The following is a 7,286-nucleotide window of genomic DNA, read 5'->3' as shown; positions in this document are numbered from 1 at the left end:
ACTGCAGCAATGCGGCGTGGCATGGAGTCGATCAGTCTGTGGCACTGCTCAGGTGTTATGAGAGCCCAGGTTGCTCTGATAGTGGCCTTCAGCTCTTCTGCATTGTTGGGTCTGGCATATCGCATCTTCCTCTTCACAATACCCCATAGATTTTCTATGGGGTTAAGGTCAGGCGAGTTTGCTGGCCAATTAAGAACAGGGATACCATGGTCCTTAAACCAGGTACTGGTAGCTTTGGCACTGTGTGCAGGTGCCAAGTCCTGTTGGAAAATGAAATCTGCATCTCCATAAAGTTGGTCAGCAGCAGGAAGCATGAAGTGCTCTAAAACTTCCTGGTATACGGCTGCGTTGACCTTGGACCTCAGAAAACACAGTGGACCAACACCAGCAGATGACATGGCACCCCAAACCATCACTGACTGTGGAAACTTTACACTGGACCTCAAGCAACGTGGATTCTGTGCCTCTCCTCTCTTCCTCCAGACTCTGGGACCCTGATTTCCAAAGGAAATGCAAAATTTACTTTCATCAGAGAACATAACTTTGGACCACTCAGCAGCAGTCCAGTCCTTTTTGTCTTTAGCCCAGGCGAGACGCTTCTGATGCTTCCTGCTGCTGACCAACTTTATGGAGATGCAGATTTCATTTTCCAACAGGACTTGGCACCTGCACACAGTGCCAAAGCTACCAGTACCTGGTTTAAGGACCATGGTATCCCTGTTCTTAATTGGCCAGCAAACTCGCCTGACCTTAACCCCATAGAAAATCTATGGGGTATTGTGAAGAGGAAGATGCGATATGCCAGACCCAACAATGCAGAAGAGCTGAAGGCCACTATGAGAGCAACCTGGCCTCTCATAACACCTGAGCAGTGCCACAGACTGATCCACTCCATGCCACGCCGCATTTCTGCAGTAATTCAGGCAAAAGGAGCCCCAACTAAGTATTGAGTGCTGTACATGCTCATACTTCTCATGTTCATACTTTTCAGTTGGCCAAGATTTCTAAAAATCCTTTCTTTGTATTGGTCTTAAGTAATATTCTAATTTTCTGAGATACTGAATTTGGGATTTTCATTAGTTGTCAGTTACAATCATCAAATTAAAAGAAATAAACATTTGAAATATATCAGTCTGTGTGTAATGAATGAAAATAATATACAAGTTTCACTTTTTGAATGGAATTAGTGAAATAAATCAACTTTTTGATGATATTCTAATTATATGACCAGCACCTGTATATAATGTGTCCTCTCTACAGTATGATTGTAGAGCCTGCTAATAAATCAACATCAGAGCGCCACCCTCAGGCTAAATTACGTAAAGACACGAGACCTCCGTCCAATGTGCTGTGTGCCCAGTCAGTCTATTCATATATAGCCGAGAAACTGATACACCCAAATTTATAGTCATATTTAAACTTGAAGGACCAATGGTCTGTGATTCACATCCGCTCCGGGCTGTGAGTCGCGGAGCTTTGCCACACAATTTACCTCTGGGCAGCAAAAAAAAAACTGCCGTGTTAATATTATTAGATTAATATTTCCAACATAAACGTTTCTCTAAAACGCGTTGGGTTGCGCAGAAGAACGCCCAGTCGAACATCCGCCTTGAACAGCTGTTTAATGTTAGAGATCTGTACGGCAGCGGAGGACCTGTATTCTGTCCAACGAGCTGAGGAGGAGCTGATGACGTCAGGGATGGTATTTGCTTGACCAATCTGCGGAAAGAGGACGTTTCTTCCCGCCCACTTGTGAAAAACGAGAATTAAAGCCGTTTATCCGTTTTCTAATCTTGAGCATAAAAACGAAAAAACAAGCCGAATTCTCGTTTTTTCGTTTTTTAACCGAACGAAAAGACGAAAAAATGCGCTGTTTTCTCGTTCCTGTTTGTTCAGTTTCAAATTGAAAATCAAACTAACAAGACGTACACGGACCGTGTACCTTCGGATAATTCATTTATTCGTTTTTGTTTTCAAAACAGAAAAACGAATAAACCGTTCATTTTTTACATATTCCACCGTATACGAGACAAATTTTTGGTTTGTTTTCCTCAATATTTCTTTAAGTGCATCAAATTAATATACAACAAAACCAAAACGAAGCATCAAGTATTTTTTATAAAGCGCATTTTAGTCCACCGGAAGTTCAGCTGCACTGCCGCCTCTGGCGACGAGTAGTATAGCACAAGACCACTCTCTGTAATTATATTGTGTTTTGAGTGGTGTGTGCCACTAAATCCATAAACAACCATACAGACACATAGGTAGACATTTCTGTGCAATGTAGAAGTATACGGTTAATGAAATAAAGAATGTGTGCGCGTGCGTGCGTGCAAAGCTGACAGCAAGGCAGGTTTAACCATAGCCCCATTTAAATTCATAGTGAGAGCAGCTCGTTTTGCACTTCTGATACAATTTTGCACCTTTGTTTGCATTAAAAATGTGAAAGTTGTTAAATGTTAAGTTGATGAAAATGTTAAACATAAAAGACGAAACATTTCTATACAACTCTACATGCATGATAGCTGTTAGCTGCTAGCATAGTCAGCATTTCTCTCCCTCCAAACACAGGAGTCCATTTTGGTCTCACAGCTGTGCCAGCACTTTCGCCAAAGCCTTTTCTGAATCATTTTTATGTTCATTGTCAAACTTAAGACGAGCCAGGCGGGCCTTCTTGGGCAGGAGGACCTTGCGGGTGCTTCAGGATTTCAGTCTATTGTGGCATAGCATGTTACCAATGTTTTGCTTGCTAACTGTGTTCCCAACTGTCTTGAAATCAATAACAGGCTTCCTCCGTGTAGTTCTGGGCTGATCTTTAACCTTTCTCATGATCATCTTTACCCCATTGGGGAAATCTTGCAGGGAGCTCCAGACCAAGCGCATTTGATAGTTATTTTGTATATCTTCTATTTCCAAATAATCACACCAACAGTTGTCTCCTTCTCACCAAGCTTCTGTCTGTAGCCTAGTCAAGGTTTGAGCAGGTCTACAATCTTGTCGCTGACATCCTTTAAAACCTATTTGGTCTGGACCATGGTGGTGGAGAGGTTGAACTAGAAGATACAGATTCTGTTGGCAGGCATCTTTTATATACATAACAAGCTGATTTAGGAGTACTTTCTTAAAGTGACAGGACTAATCTGTGGTCCATATAGGCACATAACCAATCTGTGGAGCCAGAATTCTTGCAGTTGGTAGGGGATCAAATACTTATTTCACTGACTGAAATGCAAACCAATTTATAACCTTTATATAACATTTTTTCCCCTGATTTTTTTAATATTCTGTGTCTATCAGTTAAAATAAACCCACCATAAAAATTATAGACCCTTCATTTGTTTGTAAGTAGGCAAACTTACAAAATCAGCAGGGGATCAAATACTTATTTCCCTCACTGTATGTAGTGGACATTGATATTTCATGAAATTACTATTTTGATTCCATCAGATGTCACTACAAAAACAAAAGTAAGACTTATTTTCATCATAGCACTGAAACTGCGCTCGTTAAAATGACAAACGACGTGCTTATAGCATCAGATAAAGGTAACATCTCACTCCTAGTCCTGCTTGACATTAGTGCTGCCTTCGATACTGTAGACCAGTGGTAGGGCTGTGCGATTTGGGGAAAATATCTAATTGCGATATTTTTGACAGACATTGCGATTGCGATTTTAACTTTTCTAATTCAAGCTTCAGCTCAATATTGTTGTGTGGAGCACAGTATGGGTATAGTTACCCTGCTGAAAGAAAACAAAAAAAAGATTGAGCGCTTCACTCGTCTGCTCTTTCGGTCCTTCGCCTCTTACCCGTAACCCGCGAATTACGTCTTTGGGGGCGGGGCACTGATAGATAAGTGAATGGTTGAAGGAGGGGAGACGAAAATGAGTGACTGAATGCGCAGCTTGCGCAATATAACATTTCTGCGCATTAAATCTATAATACGCAAAAATTATATATTGATCAGTTTGACAGTCGCACCGGTGCGACCATTAAGAAAAACTTGTCGCACTTGCAGGAAAATATGTCGCAAAATGAGACCATTTAGTCGCAGTCTAGCGTGTCAGAGAATTGGTTATGATTTTCGGACGGATCAGGCCTTAACTTAACATTCTTAATGAAAAAGTTGTCAATCGTTCTTTTCATCTTCTCTCATCATCCGCGGCTACATCCACTCTGTTTATCTGACGGGCCTATAGGCTACTCACCTCTCTCTGTCTGACTGCAGCACAGCATTTTCAAACGTACACACACGTACAGGAATATCTGGACCACGGCCAATCAGAGGGGGGTCCGCCCTTCACTATCTCTGATTGGTTTAGACCACGATATGGGCCTAATGTATCTGCTGTTGAACCACAGGGAGACTTTCGCAGAGACTTTTTTTTCCTTCGAACGGCTGGTCGCACCGGTGCGACCTCAGATTTTTTTTAGTCGCACCATTGAGAAATTAGGTCGCATGTGCAACCAAATTGGTCGCACTCTAGAGCCCTGACCTGTCATTTAAAAATCACATCTCAAATGTCACAAAAACAGCCTTCTTCCACCTTAGAAATGTTGCCAAATTATGAAATATTCTATGTGTTGCTGATGCAGAGGAGCTTATTCATGCATTTGTGACCTCAAGACTTGACTACTGTAATGCACTACTTAGTGGTTGTCCTGCATCATGAATAAACAAACTACAGTTAGTTCAGAATGCAGCTGCCAGAGTTCTAACCAGGTCCAGAAAATACCATCACATAACCCAAATGTTATCAACCCTTCACTGGTTACCCATTAAGTATCGTATTGACTTTAAAGTTATTTTAATTACTTATAAAGCCTTAAACGGTTTAGCCCCTACCTACATAACAGAGCTTCTACCACACTACAACCCATCACGCTCTCTAAGATCTTTTGATAACACCTAGAATAACTAAATCCACCAAAGGGGGCGGAGCTTTCTCATACGTATCACCTAAACTCTGGAATAGGCTTCTCGATACTATTCGAGGGTCAGACCCACTCTCCCAATTTAAATCTAGATTAAAGACACATCTTTTCAGCCAAGCTTTCACTTAATGCAAAATATGCTAAATAAACCACCGGGAGTCTGCATTTATTAGATCTTATTTACTAGAATAATCTTGCTTGTTCTATAAACACCATGCACTGTGCTGTGTTTGACCTTTTTTGTGTTTTTCAGTTTCTCTTATTTTCTCCTGTAAAGCTGCTTTGGGACAATGCACTTTGTGAAAAGCGCTATATAAATAAAATTGAATTGACTTGAATCAAACTGAAACCTGTAAGCGCCTGAGCGGAAAGTTCTACCAAAGTCACTCTATGGAAAGCCTGCCCCCTTATGCTAAAAACTCGTAACGGCCGATGCTGTCCTTAGCCTTTATGCTCCAATTGTAAGTATTCCAGACCCATACATCTCCATATCACAAGACAATCTTTGGTACTTCCAGCGAAAACAAACTCAGCATGGAGAGAGAAATACAATCATTATTTTGAGTTTATTTCTGTCAAAGGCAAATTTTACACTTAAGAATGTCTGCTAATAACTGAAATAATAAGAAGTGTGTGTGTTGGGTCTAGGTCTGCAGAGTTTCAAAACGAAGAGAACTGGCAGAGAGCGAAGAAAATGTATATGGAGTCTGTCATGAGACACATGGAGACAAATGGAGCAGGTAATGCTCCATTACGTTTAATGCTGCTTAACACGGTGGGTCACAAAATGAAACGCAGGCATAGAAGAGGACGGCGAAATGTAAGCCGTGATAGGGAGGCTGCATTTCACAATGGGAGAGGAAGAGGCAATTACCCAGCCCACCTGAATTAGGCAAGGGTTGGGGTATATCAATTTGCTAGATGGCCATCTGCCAAAACATTAAAAACTATTATATCAGTGCTCCAGACTGCGACCAAAACATATTTTGTGACCAGTTTTCAAGACAGCATGATTTTTTTTCACAAGTACTCGCACATGTACGACCTGCAAATTAGGAATTTCTTCCGGTTGTTATTTCATGTGGAAAGACGAGTAGATCGTGAGCCCACCAGTGTAGGCTGTGTGTGTGTGATTAGTCAACTGCGCGGGTCACGCGGCACTGATGTTTCCCGCTGCCATTGCGGACGCGCACAGGTCATCATTGACAAGTTTACACACAAACAACGTGAGCGCATTAATAGGATTCACTGTTTGCGTTCACTTTCTACGTCCGTCTCTGTCTCGTGCACACACGCGTCGCGCAGCTTCCAAATCATGCTCAACTGCGGATAAGCATGAATGGATGAGCTCGACACATGCGCAGAATGTCATATTGTGGACTTGGCTGTCAACATTGTCTTGGGAATGTGCTGTACGTGTACGCGGACGACCGCGGACCCTCCTGATGACAAAAATTGCGTCATGCAGGGGAATCACGATGCCAGCCCAACATCGTGATGGCTGTCAGCCATCGACGATGGACGATGTCATCGTCTATCGGCCCAACCCTAGTTTGTATCAAATGCGGCAAAGTGCCACTGCATTTGATTTTTTATCATATAACACTAATCTTTGCGAGCATTAGGCTAAAATAGCATTTTTTTCCAGTAATAATTTCTTGATGCCTTAAAGCATATAATGACTTGAATGAACCCACTGATCTATATACATTAAATGCACCAACTGGACGTACACCCAGTCGTAAGAGTGGTCTGGCCGTAAAATACGCTTTAAAGGGATACTTTACCCAAAAATGAAAATTCTGTCATCATTTACGCACCTTCGAGTTGTTCCAAATCTGTAGAAATTTCTTTGTTCTGATGAACACCGAGAAAGATATTTGGAAGATTGCTTATAACCAAACAGATCTCGACCACCATTGACTTATAATTTTTTTGTTCTGTTGAACATAAAGAATAGGGATGCACCGAATGTTCGGCCACCGAAAATGTTCGGCCGAAAATAGCAATAGCCGAATTTGTGAAGTGGCCGAATAAATTTTACCGAACACGACTCGTGATACGGTCAAGCAGCAACCAACGCAGAGAGAGAGAGAGAGAGAGACACGCGTGCGCTTTATTACTGCTGCAAACATTTTGGCAGTGCGTGTGCGTGCGTGCATGCGTGCGTGTGTGCGTGTGTGTGGAGCATTTTAAAGTGTCAGAGAAAGACACAGCATGGGACTTGCCGCACGGAAGTAAATTTCCGAATGAAAGCGTCTTTACCGGTCGGTAACTTTACTTCAGATGGAAGCGGGCTGTCTGACAGTAGCCCCGCCGCTCGCGACATCCTTTGACATCATACAGTGGTCG

Source organism: Triplophysa rosa, linkage group LG10 (genome assembly GCF_024868665.1).
Source record: "Triplophysa rosa linkage group LG10, Trosa_1v2, whole genome shotgun sequence".
NCBI lineage: Eukaryota > Metazoa > Chordata > Actinopteri > Cypriniformes > Nemacheilidae > Triplophysa > Triplophysa rosa.
The sequence above is the reverse complement of the archived record's forward strand: the minus strand, read 5'-3'. Positions refer to the sequence as shown.